The sequence below is a fragment of the Erpetoichthys calabaricus genome, chromosome 11 (assembly GCF_900747795.2).
Source record: "Erpetoichthys calabaricus chromosome 11, fErpCal1.3, whole genome shotgun sequence".
Taxonomy (NCBI): domain Eukaryota; kingdom Metazoa; phylum Chordata; class Cladistia; order Polypteriformes; family Polypteridae; genus Erpetoichthys; species Erpetoichthys calabaricus.
Genome location: NC_041404.2, coordinates 130,344,181 through 130,360,179, shown reverse-complemented (window position 1 = coordinate 130,360,179; position 15,999 = coordinate 130,344,181).

Here is a 15,999-nt window from a genome sequence, read left to right as displayed (position 1 = left end):
AGAAAGACTTGGATATTCCAGGTTGGAGTGAACAAATGGTGTCATTTAGAATTGCAGTATAATTTTGTAGCGTAATTGATAAAATGAGTAACGTGATACATCAGTTACATTCATCTTTAGTCAAATAGTTTAAAGATGGCCTGCTCGTTATGTTTGACATTAAATTTACAGTTGTAGAATACTGTGCTGTAACCAAAGAGTATATAATATTTAAACATTAAGAGTATGGCTGTCTGCTTGCCTACATTGAACAACAACTCTGCTGCCTTAAAACTTGTCTGTTTAACTTTCATATTCTTTATCTTATCGTGGCACCCTGAAGCTAAACACTTGATTCTAGTTAGTTTTTTTTGTTTTTTGGTAAGACAATTTAAAATATTTATTTATTTTTTTTTAAGTTTTTTTGCAGTTTATCAGGATTGTTACTGGATTTATCAATTTGCTATGTTCATTCATTCATTATACTTTATCAAACTAATTCTAATTAAAATCTGATTATTATCTGGTTAGGTTATTTGTTAAACATTTTTCTGATACTAGCTAAGTCTAAAGCTCCTACAGTATCTCACAAAAGAGAGTACACCCCTCACATCTCTTATATATATTTCTCTTCTGGTTTGTCCTGCTTCCACTTCAAAACTGGTCCCGCCCACACGCAGGCGACATGGCATTTCTCGATTCCTATTCGTCCTCTTCCAAACCCTTCCCCACGCTGCATTGGGACTCCAGACCAGCAGTGCAAACACTGTCATGCACTATACTGGCCTGCTGAGCGTAATTCATCCAACAAGTACTCGAGGTGCTGCCACAACTGTAAAGTAGCTTTACCACCTTTGCGGGAGTCACCTGTGTCTTTACAACAGTTTCTTACACAGCAGACATCAGAAGCTAAAAATTATCGTGAACACATTCGAGAATACAACTCTTCTCTAGCATTTGCTTCCATGGGTGCACAGATAACTCAACCTCCTGGCCACGGTCCATACTGTTTTAAAATACACGGACAAATTTATCACCAAATCTCTCCACTGTACGCTAACACTTCTACTTCTCCAGGATATGGACAGTTGTATGTTTTTGACACAGCGCGAGCTACTGAAGTACGCTTACAAAATAAAGCAAACTCTGCAGGCAGCGAAAATGTACTTCTCCAGCTAGATTCCATGCTCAGAACCATCAACCCCTTCGCTAAATCATACAAACACATGCATGAAATCGGTCAGTCCAATCCAACAGCATCTGTACGAATGGTTTTCAAGGAAAACCCTAGGCAGGATTTACGACGATACAATGCTCCAACATGTCACGCTGATGTTGCACCGATTTTCGTCGGAGAAGATTGTGAACCGCCTGCTGAAAGGGACATTTGCATCTATCCCATAGGCAACTCCTGTAAACAGATTTTCACGCTCAATATGAATTGCGATCCTATGGTTTACCCACTTTTATTCCCTTACGGAGACATTGGCTGCCACAAACATTTACAACATGTTCCCGATAAAAGAACCGCCAAGCAAATATGGCTTACTCAATGCCAATTTTACACGTACAGATTAGCAATGAGGAATACATTTAGTATTTTACACTCCAGCGGCAAACTATTCCAACAGTACGCCGTAGATGCGTATGTTAAAACAGAGGGAGCGCGTCTCAACTATCTCAGATTACATCAACAAGATCTGTGCATGGATCAATACAAAGGACTATCAGACGCACTGCAAGCAAACGCTGAAAATAACAACGAACGTGTAGGCTAAATGATCATTTTACTGTCCACATTTCCAGGAAGTCCAAGATACATGCAACAAAACTATCCGGATGCCATGGCCATAGTACGTAAATTTGGAAAGCCTGATTTATTTATCACTTTCACATGTAATCCTGCTTGGCCGGAAATTCTACATGCACTGTCGGATACCCAGAGGCCGGAGCACAGACCTGATATTGTAGTACGAGTCTTTTGGATTAAGCTGCAGGAATTACTTGGAGACATTCTACAACAACATCTTTTTGGGGTTGTTATTACACCACCGTATGCTACGGCAGGCATCGGCTAGTTTAGTAAATATTTTATTATATCTTTTCATGGGATAACACTGAAGATATGACACTTTGATATAATGTAAAGTAGTCAGTGTACATCTTGTATAACAGTGTAAATTTGCTGTCCCCTCAAAATAACTCACAGCCATTAATGTCTAAACTGCTGGCAACAAAATTGAGTACACCCCTAAGTGAAAAATGTCCAAATTGTGCCGAAAGTGTCAATATTTTGTGTGGCCACCATTATTTTCCAGCACTGCCTTAACTCTCTTGGGCATGGAGTTCACTACTGCTTCACAGGTTGCCACTGGAATCCTCTTCCACTCCTCCATGATGACATCACAGAGCTGGTGGATGTTAGAGACCTTGCGCTCCTCCACCTTCCGTTTGATGATGCCCCACAGATGCTCAATAGGGTTTAGGTCTGGAGACATGCTTGGCCAGTCCAGCACTTTTACCCTCAGTTTCTTTAGCATGGCAGTGGTCATTTTGGAGGTGTGTTTGGGGTCGTTATCATGTTGGAATACTGCCCTGCAGTCCAGTTTCCGAAGGGAGGGGATCATGCTCTGCTTCAGTATGTCACAGTATATGATGGCATTCATGGTTCCCTCAATAAACTGTAGCTTCCCAGTGCCGGCAGGACTCATGCTGCCCCAAACCATGACACTCCCACCATCATGCCTGACTATAGGCAAGACACATTTGCCTTTGTACTCCTCACCTGGTTACCGCCACACACGCTTGACACCATCTGAACCAAATAAGTTTATCTTGTTCTCATCAGACCACAGGACATGGTTCTAGTAATCCATGTCCTTAGTCTGCTGTTTGCGGGCTTTCTTGTGCATCATCTTTAGAAGGGGCTTCCTTCTGGGACGACAGCCATGCAGACCAATTTAATGCAGTGTGCGGCGTATGGTCTGAGCACTGACAGGCTGACCCCCAACCCTTCAACTTCTGCAGCAATGCTGGCAGCACCCATACGTCTATTTTCAAAAGACAACCTCTGGATATGACGCTGAGCACGTGCACTCAACTTTTGTTGACCATGGGGAGGCCTGTTCTGAGTGGAACCTGTCCTGTTAAACCGCTGTATGGTCTTGGCCACCGTGCTGCAGCTCAGTTTCAGGGTGTTGGCAATCTTCTTATAGCCTAGACCATCTTTATGTAGAGCAACAATTCTTTTTTTCATATCCTCAGAGAGTTCTTTGCCATGAAGTGCCATGTTGAACTTCCAGTGACCAGTATGAGAGAGTGTGAGAGCGATAACACCAAATTTAACACACCTGCTCCCCATTCACACCTGAGACCTTGTAACACTAACGAGTCGCATGACACCAGGGAGGGAAAATGGCTAATTGGGCACAATTTGGACATTTTTCACTTAGGGCTGTACTCACTTTTGTTGCCAGCGGTTTAGACATTAATGGCTGTGTGTTGAGTTATTTTGAGGGGACAGAAAATTTACACTGTTATACAAGCTGTACACTGACTACTTTACATTGTATCAAAGTGACATATCTTCAGTGTTGTCCCATGAAAAGATATAATAAAATATTTACACAAATGTGAGGGGTGTATTCACTTTTATGAGATACTGTATGACTAAGTCAGTTCAATTTATTATTTTAAAGATGACTTGTACTTTTAAGACTAATGCTGTTCACTCAGATACTTTCTTGAATCTGATGTTTGAATTCATGTTTTCTTTTTTACATTGTATTGACTTTGTAGAAGACATTACAATAAGTGGATGACAGATCAGCCAAAAATACAAGGGGCAATACATTCTATTTACGTTTGCATTTAATTAAGGCAAAGTCAGGACTTGTAGCTTTTATGACACACAAATCTAAGCTAAACTGCACCATTATTTGCACGGATTGAAGAAGAGTGTGTCTTGTCGACAGCTTGATTCCATTCCTTTGCAAGTTCTGATCTTATCCTTTCCTTAAGCCGATGTCACACATTTACATGACTTCTAGTCATGAGGCGAGTCAGATTTGCTGACTGCATTCGATGATCTCATTGCTGTATTTTTTGAACAACTAAAAATCGCAGGTCATGTCTACTTTACTGACAGAGTGCTAACCTTCCAATGCAGTCATACTCGCCCCTTTAGGTGTCAGCGAATAACGTGCTGCCTGATGGATGTTCTGGTAGGTTAAACACATGACATCAAACAGACAAGTTTCTGCTTTGTTTGTGACATCCAAAACACCCGAGTTCCTTTTTCCTCATTGGTGCGTTAAATGCTTTGTATTTCCAGATGAACATTCATTGGTTGTCAGCTCTCATGTACACAGAGCCCACCCCAATGACTAAAAATAAACCTGTTTGATCTTATGAAAGTGAGCCTCAGGCAAGTTAGAGTGAATCATTGGTTATGTCCAATGACGCAACTGACCTTCAAGAATAGATATTTAATCAAAATTAGGGAAGTTGGCCGGGTTTCTTTTGATAAAGTTCTAACTTGTTCATAGGGAAAGAAAGTGTGTTGCTGGAAGATTATATTTGAAGTGTGGTTTTCAAAGAATATGTACACAGTCTTTATAGAGGTCTCAGATTTTCAATGACTTCATATTTTTATTAAGAAGGCTGGAATAATGTTGCATTCCATTTGAAGTGGAAAGTCAGAATTTTCAACTGTTACACCCCTTTAAGTCAGATTTCCAACTTGGAAACTCTGGCCTGGTCTGCCAAGTCTCACTTTAGGCCATGACGTCAATCCAGAAATGGCAATGTACACCACAAACTTTAATGAGAGCTGTAGCACTATACTGTTTGTTGGCACATCTGTCTGTTTGTGTCTCATTAAATCAGTCGTACACACAGTAGCATCCAACTTCTGTCTGTGGGTGTGCTGCTACAGTGTTTGGATATGCAAAATACCATGCGAAGTGCTGTTATCAACTGCTGTTTATTCCAATGGCACAAACACAGCAAGGGTTTTTTTTGGGCACGTCCATATTGTTTTTCTAAATGTTGTACCGAAATGTGGTCAAATCTGGTGTGATGTCGTTCTTGGCACCGACTTCCGCGGTAAATGGAACACAGCATATGTATGAGGGTTAAGTCAACAATTATCCGCTGTTTTGTGAATATTTTGTTTGGGTTGGCTGTACAGCTTTCCCCACACATGTGTAAACATGGTGTGTCTCTGGTCACAGTGGTAAAGTTTCCACCTTGATTGGTTCGTTTCTGTTGTTTTCTATGAGTAAACATGGCTGATCCACTCTCTGTTAAAACCAAAGAAGAGTAGTGATCAGTGATCCGCTTCTCATGAGCTGAAGGTGTACCAGGAGGCAGCATTTTACCATGATGGGGTGTTTACAAACAAATTGAGAAGCCCAAAAATTGGCAGACACGTTTTAAGAATGGAAAAGGAGTCGAATACCCATTTGCGTCCACTACTGAAGACAACACTCAACAAGTTCGTACTTGATTTTGACGAACCAAAGTTTTCAGTCTCTGGTACTCCTTCATCCCATGAATAGCAGGTCATTGCTCGCTACTGTTCTTTGACGCAAATGGAAAGTGGAGTGGCCATGTTTACTCTTAGAAAACAACGAGAGAAAAAAAAGTTGCAGAATAACAGTATGAAGGAAGTGTGGGATGGGATGAAGATCATCACTGGCTGCAGCTCGAAGCGGGGTGCCACCATCGAAAGACACGTGGAGAGAGCAAACCTGATGAACAACTTCTTTAACAGGTTTGACCACCCTAACCCACTCTCACCTCAGAGTACTGCACCCTCTGCCCATCCTTCTGCTGATACCAGCATAGGAGAGACATCCCCACCCACAATTACAGCAGCGCAGGTCAGCAGAGAGCTGAGCAGACTTTGTGCCAGCAAAGCAGCGGGTCCAGATGGAGTATCGCCACAACTGCTGAAGGCCTGTGCGTTGGAGTCCTCTACAGCGTATCGTCAACCTGAGCCTGGAATAGGGGAGAGTCCCGAGGCTTTGGAAAACATCTTGTGTCACCCCAGTCCCAAACGTATCATGTCCTGGTGAACTGAATGACTTCAGGCCGACGTCATATGTGATGAAGACCATGGAGAGGCTGCTGCTATCACCACCTGAGGCCACAGGTCTGCAGTTCGCATTCTAGGAGCGGATGATGCCATCATCTACATGCTACACCGATCCCTCTCCCACTTGGACAGAGGCAGTGGTGCAGTAAGAGTTATGTTTCTAGACTTCTCTAACACCTTCAACACCATCCAACCTCTGCTCCTTAGGGACAAGCTGACAGAGATGGGAGTAGATTCATACCTGGTGGCATGGATCGTGGACTATCTTACAGACAGACCTCAGTATGTGCATCTCGGGAACTGCAGGTCTGACATTGTGGTCAGCAGCACAGGAGCGCCACAGGGGACTGTGCTTTCTCCGGTCCTGTTCAGCCTATATACAGTGGACTTCCAATACAACTCAGAGTCCTGCCACGTACAAAAGTTCGCTGACGACACTGCTATCGTGGGCTGCATCAGGAGTGGGCAGGAGGAGTACAAGAACCTAATCAAGGACTTTGTTAAATGGTGCGACTCGAACCACCTACACCTAAACACCAGCAAAACCAAGAAGCTGGTGGTGGATTTTAGGAGGACCAGGCCCTTCCTGGACCTCGTGATCATCAGAGGTGACTGTGTGCAGAGGGTTCAAACCTATAAATACCTCGGAGTGCAGCTGGATGATAAACTGGACTGGACTGCTAATACTGATGCTCTGTGCAAGAGAGGACAGAGCCAACTATACTTCCTTAGATGGCTGGCTATCAACAGCTGCAATAAGATGCTGCAGATGTTCTACCAGATGGTTGTGGCGAGCGCCGTCTTCTACGCGGTGGTATGCTGGGGAGGCAGCATAAAGAAGAGGGACGCCTCACGCCTGGACAAACTGGTGAGGAAGGCAGGCTCTATTGTAGGTGCGGAGCTGGACAGTTTGACATCCGTGGCAGAGCGATGGGCACTGAGCAGGCTCCTGTCAATCATGGAGAATCCACTGCATCCACTAAACAGTATCATCTCCAGACAGAGGAGCAGCTTCAGCGACAGACTGCTGTCACTGTCCTGCTCCACTGACAGAGTGAGGAGATCGTTCCTCCCCCACACTATGCGACTCTTCAATTCCACCCGGGGGGGGTTAACATTAACATTATACAAAGTTATTGTCTGTTATACCTGCCTCACACTCTCCACCTTGAACTTTTTAACCTGTACTGCGTTTTTATCACTCTTTAATTAATACTATCCAACCCGCAGCGTAGCATTCGCCGCATAATTATGTATTGATGGGTGAACACTTCTTGAACGACACAGTTGTCCAAATGGCGTGGGTTTGTGGATACCACTGTGAGTGAATGAAAAGATAGACCTCTGGAGAGAGCAACATATAATTGTCCGTGACTGAAAGCAGGATCGTCTGTGACGAAGAAGGCATGCTGGTGAAAGTTACTTCGTCGGTAGGGATAAGTGTCAGTACTTGTAGATTAAGGTGTAGCGAGTCTTCGTTGTTGACTCTTAATATAGCTTGCGTACTGAGATGTCCCGGAGTCACAGTTGAGAAACACTTTTTTAGTGTCATTTAAGCACAGGGGAAAAAATGAACATGTGAAACATCTGTAATGTAATAAGCCACCAAGAAAAGTAACATTGCAACAATGCTATCTACGACCTGATCTCTGTAAACAGAAGTGAAAACAAAATCGAGCCCGGTGTATTCTTTAACTGCCTTGTGGCACAGTGGTAGTGCTGCTGCTTTGCAGTGAGGAGACTGTGGAAGATTGTGGGTTCGGTTCCCGGTTCCTCCCTGTGTGGATAGCGCTTTGAATACTGCGAACACCACTATATCAATGTAATGAAGTATTATTATTCTTATGCGTCCAGCCCTCCCTCTGTGTCTCGTGCGCCTGTATGTGTGGGTGTGTGTCGCTCTCTCTCTCTCTCTGCCTCGCTCGCTCGCTGCATGTGTTCCTGCAGGCATACGCCCCATAATTATTTATTGATGGCTGAACACTTCCGGAAAGACATAGTAGTCTAAAAGGGGTGGGTTTCAGGATACAACAGTAAGTGAATGAAAAGATGGAACTCTGGAGAGAGCAACATACAATTATTGTCCGTGACTGAAAACTTGTTTTGGCAGATACATGCATATGGTGTTGAAAGTTTGGCCCTGTGCCTTATTAATTGTCATCGCAAAGGCCAATCTAACAGGAAATTGTCTTTGTGTAAAAGTAAAAGGCAAATTATCCGCGACAAACAAACTGTTTTACACGCTGCATACCAACCCGCGGCGTAGCATACAGCGCATAATCACACCGCTTTTTAAATGTTTTTTAAGCAGAGGGACAAAATTGAACATTTGCAAAATCAGTAATGTAATAAACCACCAAGAAAAGTAATATTGCAACAATGCACGCTACAAACCAACATACAGTCATCGTTCAGTACTCACTGCCTGCTCATGTGCCTGCCCCCAACTCCTCACCTGAGTCGCTGTCATCTGTGCACCTCTGAGCCAAGTTATCCTTTCTTTGTTCTTTGCGGTTCCGGCTGCTTTTCTATATATAATCCACCAAGTCGTCGGCGCCGAGTAGACACACGTTGATCCATTCAGTGTAGCGCGCGTGCAGTACCGGACAACACATACCTGTTAATGCTCAATCTCACGTGGCTGAAAGCCACTTGTCCCTCTAAGAACTTGGACGCCTACTGCTTGGCGATCGCGTAACTATTAAGCAGGAGGGAGTCTCATTCGTTTTCGGAATTACCCAGACTAATCGCTCCACCAACTAAGTACAGCCATGCAACACCACGCACAGAATCGAGAAAGAGCTATCAATCTGTCAATCCTCTCCGTGTCCGGGCAGGGTGAGGTTTCCCGTGTTGAGTCAAATTAAGCAAGATTTGTGTGTGGCGAGTTGTTGTGTTCGAGCACATGAGCAGGCACTGTGTATGCCTTGAGAGCGTGGGTGGACGCGTGCCGGGGAATAATGAGTATCTATATATCTTCTTAGATATAGACAGCGTCTGATAGTTGTGATGGTTTTACACTCCAGTACATTGCGGTGAACGCTGGTAACAGTCAGGCGGGCAGGCGTATTAGAGTTGGTGGGTGTGTCTCTCTAGCGGTTCAAGTTCTTGGGCGGTGCTCTGTCGTTTGTACCCCATGGTCGGACAACTTGGTGGATTACATATGGAAATGCAGCTGAAACCGAAAGGAATAATGAAAAGTCAACGTGGCTCAGTGGTGCATGTGTACTGTAGCAGAGATGAAAGTGAGTTGTTCCGTCTGGGCACATAAGCAGGCACCATGAATGCCTTGAGAGCTTGGGTAGACGCGTGCTCGAGTTGGTGGGCTGGGCTTTGTGAGTTGACTGCTTTCAAAGCGCTGCGTGCTTTCATGGGTGTCTTGCTTGCTCTGGTGGCGGCTTAGTGAATTATATATATCGATACACAGCCTCTTCTTAGATGGTCCTGCAGCGTCCACCCTCGTTCTCGAAGCATACACACTGCCTGGTCATGGGCGGGGAAATGTCTTCCGTGTTCCTAAAGGACCATCTAAGAAGACGCATGTTTGTCGCAGATGTGAATTGCTGTATGTAGCGTGTAAAACAGTTTGTGATGGTGCACGCAGTTGTGCGTCGTAACCGAAAAGTCAACGTGGCTCAGAGGTCCATGTGTACTGTAGCACAGACGAACATAAATGACAGCGTTTTTTCCGAGTCGTCGCGTCCGAGTTGGTAGGCGTGGCTCTGCGAGTTCTCATCGTATCCAATGGTCTTAGAGTTGGTGGGCGTGGCTCCTTCCTGCGTACGCCATGGGTGTCTTACTTGTCGGTAGCTTAGTGAATCCACGCCCCTTCCTGCGTGCTTTCATGGGTGTCTTGCTTATCCTGCGTGCTTTCATGGGTGTCTTGCTTGCTCTGGCGGCGGCTTAGTGAATTATATATATAGATTGCTTTTATAAGTATGCTGCTGCTGGAGTATGTGAACTTCCCCTTGGGGATTAATAAAGTATCTATCTATCTATCTATCTATCTATCTATCTATCTATCTATCTATCTATCTATCTATCTATCTATCTATCTATCTATCTAAGAAGAACATTTGGAACAGAGTTGCAGGGATTAACAATGCAGCTGAGAGTAAAGAAATAACTAACATCTTTAAGAAATCTTTTCAGAGCATAACAAACATGAGGCTCATAATTTGGATAAAAGTTTGATATCCTGTGCATAGAGAAGTTGGACTAACCACTGAAGCTGCTTGAAATCCAAGAAGTTATAAATTCCTATGTGAATGGGAAAACCACTATTCCAGATGGCTATCCAGCAGAATTAAAAAAAACCTCTTCAGTTAGCCCCATTCATTTTAGCTAGTTTTAAGGAAGCTATATAATAAATGTTTTAATAAAGAAACATAAGGACCTCTTTGAGCATCCTTCACTACCATGCAATGACATTAATATTGCTGGACAAGTAAAGTGCTCCCATATGTTATATCACAGAATTGTATTTGATTTGTTAAAGGCAGACATCTACTATCAAACCTTCCCAGCATTACTTATCATTTCAGAGGTCCCATTATCACTGCACACAGAAGCAGAGCTGAATGTGGATGTCATGTATGCAAGTCAGAGGGTCATCTTCCAGGCTCGTCGGAGGTAAGTACCCCGGGACACAAGGGGGCACTGTCACTAACTCTTTTATCTCTTTTAGGTTAGATTAGATTAGATTCAACATTATTGTCATTGTACAAAAGGAGTTTATATATATATATATATATATATATATATATATATATATATATATATATATACAGTATATATTACAGGTATACAGTATATATATATATATATATATATATATATATATATATATATATATATATATATATACATACTAGCAAAATACCCGTGCTTCGCAGCGGAGAAGTAGTGTGTTAAAGTTATGTAAACATATATATATATATATATATACATATATACATATCTACATATACACATATCTACATATACATATATATACATATATATATATACATATACACATCCATATATATATATATATATACACACATATCAACTTATATATACACATACACACACACACACACATACACATATATACATATACACATACATACATGGTGCGTTGTAACACGGGCTGTGATTGTTACATGGGAGGGAGACGACAAATCACAGCTTCCCGGTTTCTAATTGGGCCTGTGATTGGTGCTTTGACGGATGCCCAGATCCCACAGTATCTCCCCTTAGGAGAGGCGTTAGGCAAGTGTAATTGAATAGCGGCTTATTGACTGAAAGGGGCTTTCATGAAAAAAGTTAGGGCTTTGCTACAGGATACACCCTCCACAAGTTAAGGAAGTAAAAATAAAGGTGTATATTTCTGTTTTATTTAAACCTTTTAAGTTTGTATGTGGGCGGTATGGTGGCGCAGTGAAAGGTGCCAGTTAGGAGAACCGGGTTCGCTTCCCTGCGTGGAGTTTGAATGTTCTCCCCGTGTCTGTGTGGGTTTCCTCCGGGTACTCCGGTTTCCTCCCACAGTTCAAAGACATGCAGGTTAGGTGCATTGGCGATTCTAAATTGTCCGTGGTGTGTGGGTGTGTGCACCCTGTGGTGGGCTGGCACCTTGCCCGGGGTTTGTTTCCTGCCTTGTGCCCTGTGTTGGCAGGGATTGGCTCCTGTATTTAGGATATAGCGGGTTGGATAATGGATGGATGGACATTTGTATGCATAGCCCCATTTGCTCGTTTTCGTTTTTTTTCTTTCTTCAGTAATATTTCAGTAAACCCGGAGCTTGTCAGTTCAAATCCTGGTACTGACACCACTGTGTGACCCTGAGGAAGTTACTTCACCTGCCTGTGCTGCAAAAAACAAAAGTAATGTAAAAATTGTACCTCAGATGTTGCAAGTTGCTGGAATAAAGGCATAAGTCAAATAGATAAATATGTATTATACACATAGGAACTATTCATTTATTTTCAGTTAAGTCATCTGCAGCAAACCTTTATAAATGAGGGTTTCTCCTTTTTAGATAGTGCAAACTGTTTCTTCTTCATTGAGGTTTTCTCTTGGAGAGCTTTTTTCATTTCATTGAAACTTAAAGCAGCAGCTGTCAAAATATGTAGCTTTCTTATTAATTTTTCAACATTGTGTAAAATAACTTTATAAAGTAACATAAAAGGTTTAAATACTGGTTATCCTTTTACACTAAAATATTACTAAAGAGATACAAAAAAAGTAAAATGCATATGTTGTTTTTCTTTAAGGAGATTAAATATTACTGAAGAAAGTAAAAAAAAACTAAAACAGCCAAATGGGGCTATGCATACGAACTTAAAAGGTTTAAATAAAACAGAAATATATACCTTTATTTTTACTTCCTTAACTTGTGGAGGGTGTATCCTGTAGCAAAGCCTTACGTTTTTTCGTGAAAGCCCGTTTCAGTCAATAAGTCTTAAAAAGAGGTGTAAAGATATTGACAATAAGCTACGCAAACCCACCAAGACATGGAATCGTTTAAATCAAGGCGCGAGTCGAAAAACACCATCCCATACTATTAGTTAACGATTAACACATTTCTATATGTATTGTAAGCATACAATACAACTGATAATATGTTGCGCTTATTTATCTGGTGTACCGACATTTTTGCGCGTTTAACGGCTGAAATCCAACGTGGTTTGTGCCCTTCAGAATGAAAACAGTTTGCATTTACCTTTTTAATAAAAGGCGAGCTTTTAAGCCTGAAAAATCACCCCATAAATGCACACGTTTAATTGCACATGTGTTAATATGTATGCTTACACAGTATTAAAAGACACTCAACAATTAACGTCATTTACCTTCGTTTCCGCGTTTGAGTCGTGCTGTAAATCTCTTCCTTGTTTTCAGTTCACGTGATTACGTAGGAGGCGTGATGACGCGTAACGCGACTCTGCCTCCTCCATTACAGTATATGGACAAAAAAGAGGTTCCAGTTATGACCATTACGCATAGAATTTCTAAATGAAACCTGCCTAACTTTTGTAAGTAAGCTGTAAGGAATGAGCCTGCCAAATTTCAGCCTTCCACCTACACGGGAAGTTGAACAATTAGTGATGAGTCAGTCAGTCAGTCAGTCAGTGAGTCAGTGAGGGCTTTGCCTTTTATTAGTATAGATATATATAATAATATATATATATATATATATATATATATATATATATATATATATATATAGTGCATTCGGAAAGTTGTCACAGCGCATCACTTTTTCCACATTTTGTTATGTTACAGCCTTATTCCAAAATGGATTAAATTCATTTTTTCCCTCAGAATTCTACACACAACACCCCATAATGACAACGTGAAAAAAGTTTACTTGAGGTTTTTGCAAATTTATTAAAAATAAAAAAACTGAGAAATCACATGTACATAAGTATTCACAGCCTTTGCTCAATACTTTGTCGATGCACCTTTGGCAGCAATTACAGCCTCAAGTCTTTTTGAATATGATGCCACAAGCTTGGCACACCTATCCTTGGCCAGTTTGGCCCATTCCTCTTTGCAGCACCTCTCAAGCTCCATCAGGTTGGATGGGAAGCGTCAGTGCACAGCCATTTTAAGATCTCTCCTGAGATGTTCAGTCAGATTCAAGTCTGGGCTCTGGCTGGGCCACTCAAGGAAATTCACAGAGTTGTCCTGAAGCCACTCCTTTGATATCTTGGCTGTGTGCTTATTGTCGTTGTCCTGCTGAAAGACGAACCGTCGCCCCCAGTCTGAGGTCCAGAGCGCTCTGGAGCAGGTTTTCATCCAGGATGTGTCTGTACATTGCTGCAGTCGTCTTTCCCTTTATCCTGACTAGTCTCCCAGTTCCTGCCGCTGAAAACATCCCCACAGCATGATGCTGCCACCACCATGCTTCACTGTAGGGATGGTGCCAGGTTTCCTCCAAACGTGACGCCTGGCATTCACACCAAAGGGTTCAATCTTTGTCTCATCAGACCAGAGAATTTTCTTTCTCATGGTCTGAGAGTCCTTCAGGTGCCTTTGGCAAACTCCAGGAGGGCTGCCATGTGCCTTTTACTAAGGAGTGGCTTCCGTCTGCCCACTCTACCATACAGGCCTGATTGGTGGATTGCTGCAGAGATGGTTGTCCTTCTGAAAGGTTCTCCTCTTTCCACAGAGGACCTCTGGAGCTCTGGCAGAGTGATCATCGGGTTCTTGGTCACCTCCCTGACTAAGGCCCTTCTCCCCCAATCGGTCAGTTTAGATGGCCGGCCAGCTCTAGGAAGAGTCCTGGTGGTTTCGAATTTCCTCCACTTATGGGTGATGGAGGCCACTGTGCTCATTGGGATCTTCAAAGCAGCAGAAATTTTTCTGTAACCTTCCCCAGATTTGTGCCTCGAGACAATCCTGTCTCGGAGGTCTACAGACAATTCCTTTGACTTCATGCTTGGTTTGTGCTCTGACATGAACTGTCAACTGTGGGACCTTATATAGACAGGTGTGTGCCTTTCCAAATCATGTCCAATCAACTGAATTTACCACAGGTGGACTCCAATTAAGCTGCAGAAACATCTCAAGGATGATCAGGGGGAAACAGGATGCACCTGAGGCTCAATTTTGAGCTTCATGGCAAAAGCTGTAAATACTTATGTACATGTGCTTTCTCAATGTTTTTATTTTTAATAAATTTGCAAAAATCTCATGTAAACTTTTTTCACGTTGTCATTATGGGGTGTTGTGTGTAGAATTCTGAGGAAAAAAATGAATTTAATCCATTTTGGAATAAGGCTGTAACATAACAAAATGTGGAAAAAGTGATGCGCTGTGAATACTTTCCGGATGCACTGTATATATATATACTGTATATATATATACTGTATATATATATATATATATATATATATATATATATATATATATATATATATATATATATATGCACACACAAGAGGGAGTCAAGCTAAACTTAGAAAATTGGATTTATCAGAAAATGGAATGAACCTTAACAAAACTGATATTGTCATTTCTCAATGTAGTCTTGACCCTTCTCAGTGCACTTACACCACCTGCCTGGTAGTTCCAGGATTCTAGCAGAATAAAAGGTTTTGTCATGTTTTTACAACCACTTGTGCACCGCTTTCTTTACGTTGTCACTTATTCCGAATTGACGATTCGATGTTTGTTAAGCGGACCAAAAAGGTGGAAGTCACACGGTGCCAAATCTGGCGAATAAGGAGGATGTGGCAATACCTCAAACTTCAGTTTCTCCAGACAAGCCTTGGTGTTCTTAGCAGTGTGTGGCCGGTGGGCATTGTCTTGCAGCAAAAGGACTCCTTGACACAGCAGTTCCCGCCGCTTGAATTGAATAGCAGGCTTCACATTGGCCTCCAGTAAGTCCCAATAACCTGCACTAGTGACTGTAGTACCCCTCTGCATGTAGTGTTCCGACAATAAATTGGGTGAATTTACAAGAAGTAGGATATACCAGGAAGAGTATATAGATATGAATACTGATCAGTATATACAGAAACATGATATGAATAGATATATGAAATATTTTATGTACAGAATACTTTATGTAAGTAGGTGAAAATATACATAGAGTACAGTCAGAAGTTATTGATATTTAGAAAGGTCAGCTATTGAGTGGTAAGGGTTGACAGTTCAGAATGGTGATGGTATTATGAAAGAAACTGTTCCTGAGCCTGCTGGTGCGGAACCAAAGAATCTTGTAGCGTCTCCTGATGAACGCAGTGAACGCAGGAGCGTTTGTGAGGCAGACTCAGCATCTACTTTACCAAGGAGCCCTGTTTTCTGGGGTGCCTTTGAACCCGACTCTTTTAACTCTTTTAGGGCTGATTATTATTTTTTACCTTTTGCCCCAGGGCTGAGTATTTTTCCAAAACACTCAGTTTTTCTAAAAAGCAATGGTTTCACACTTA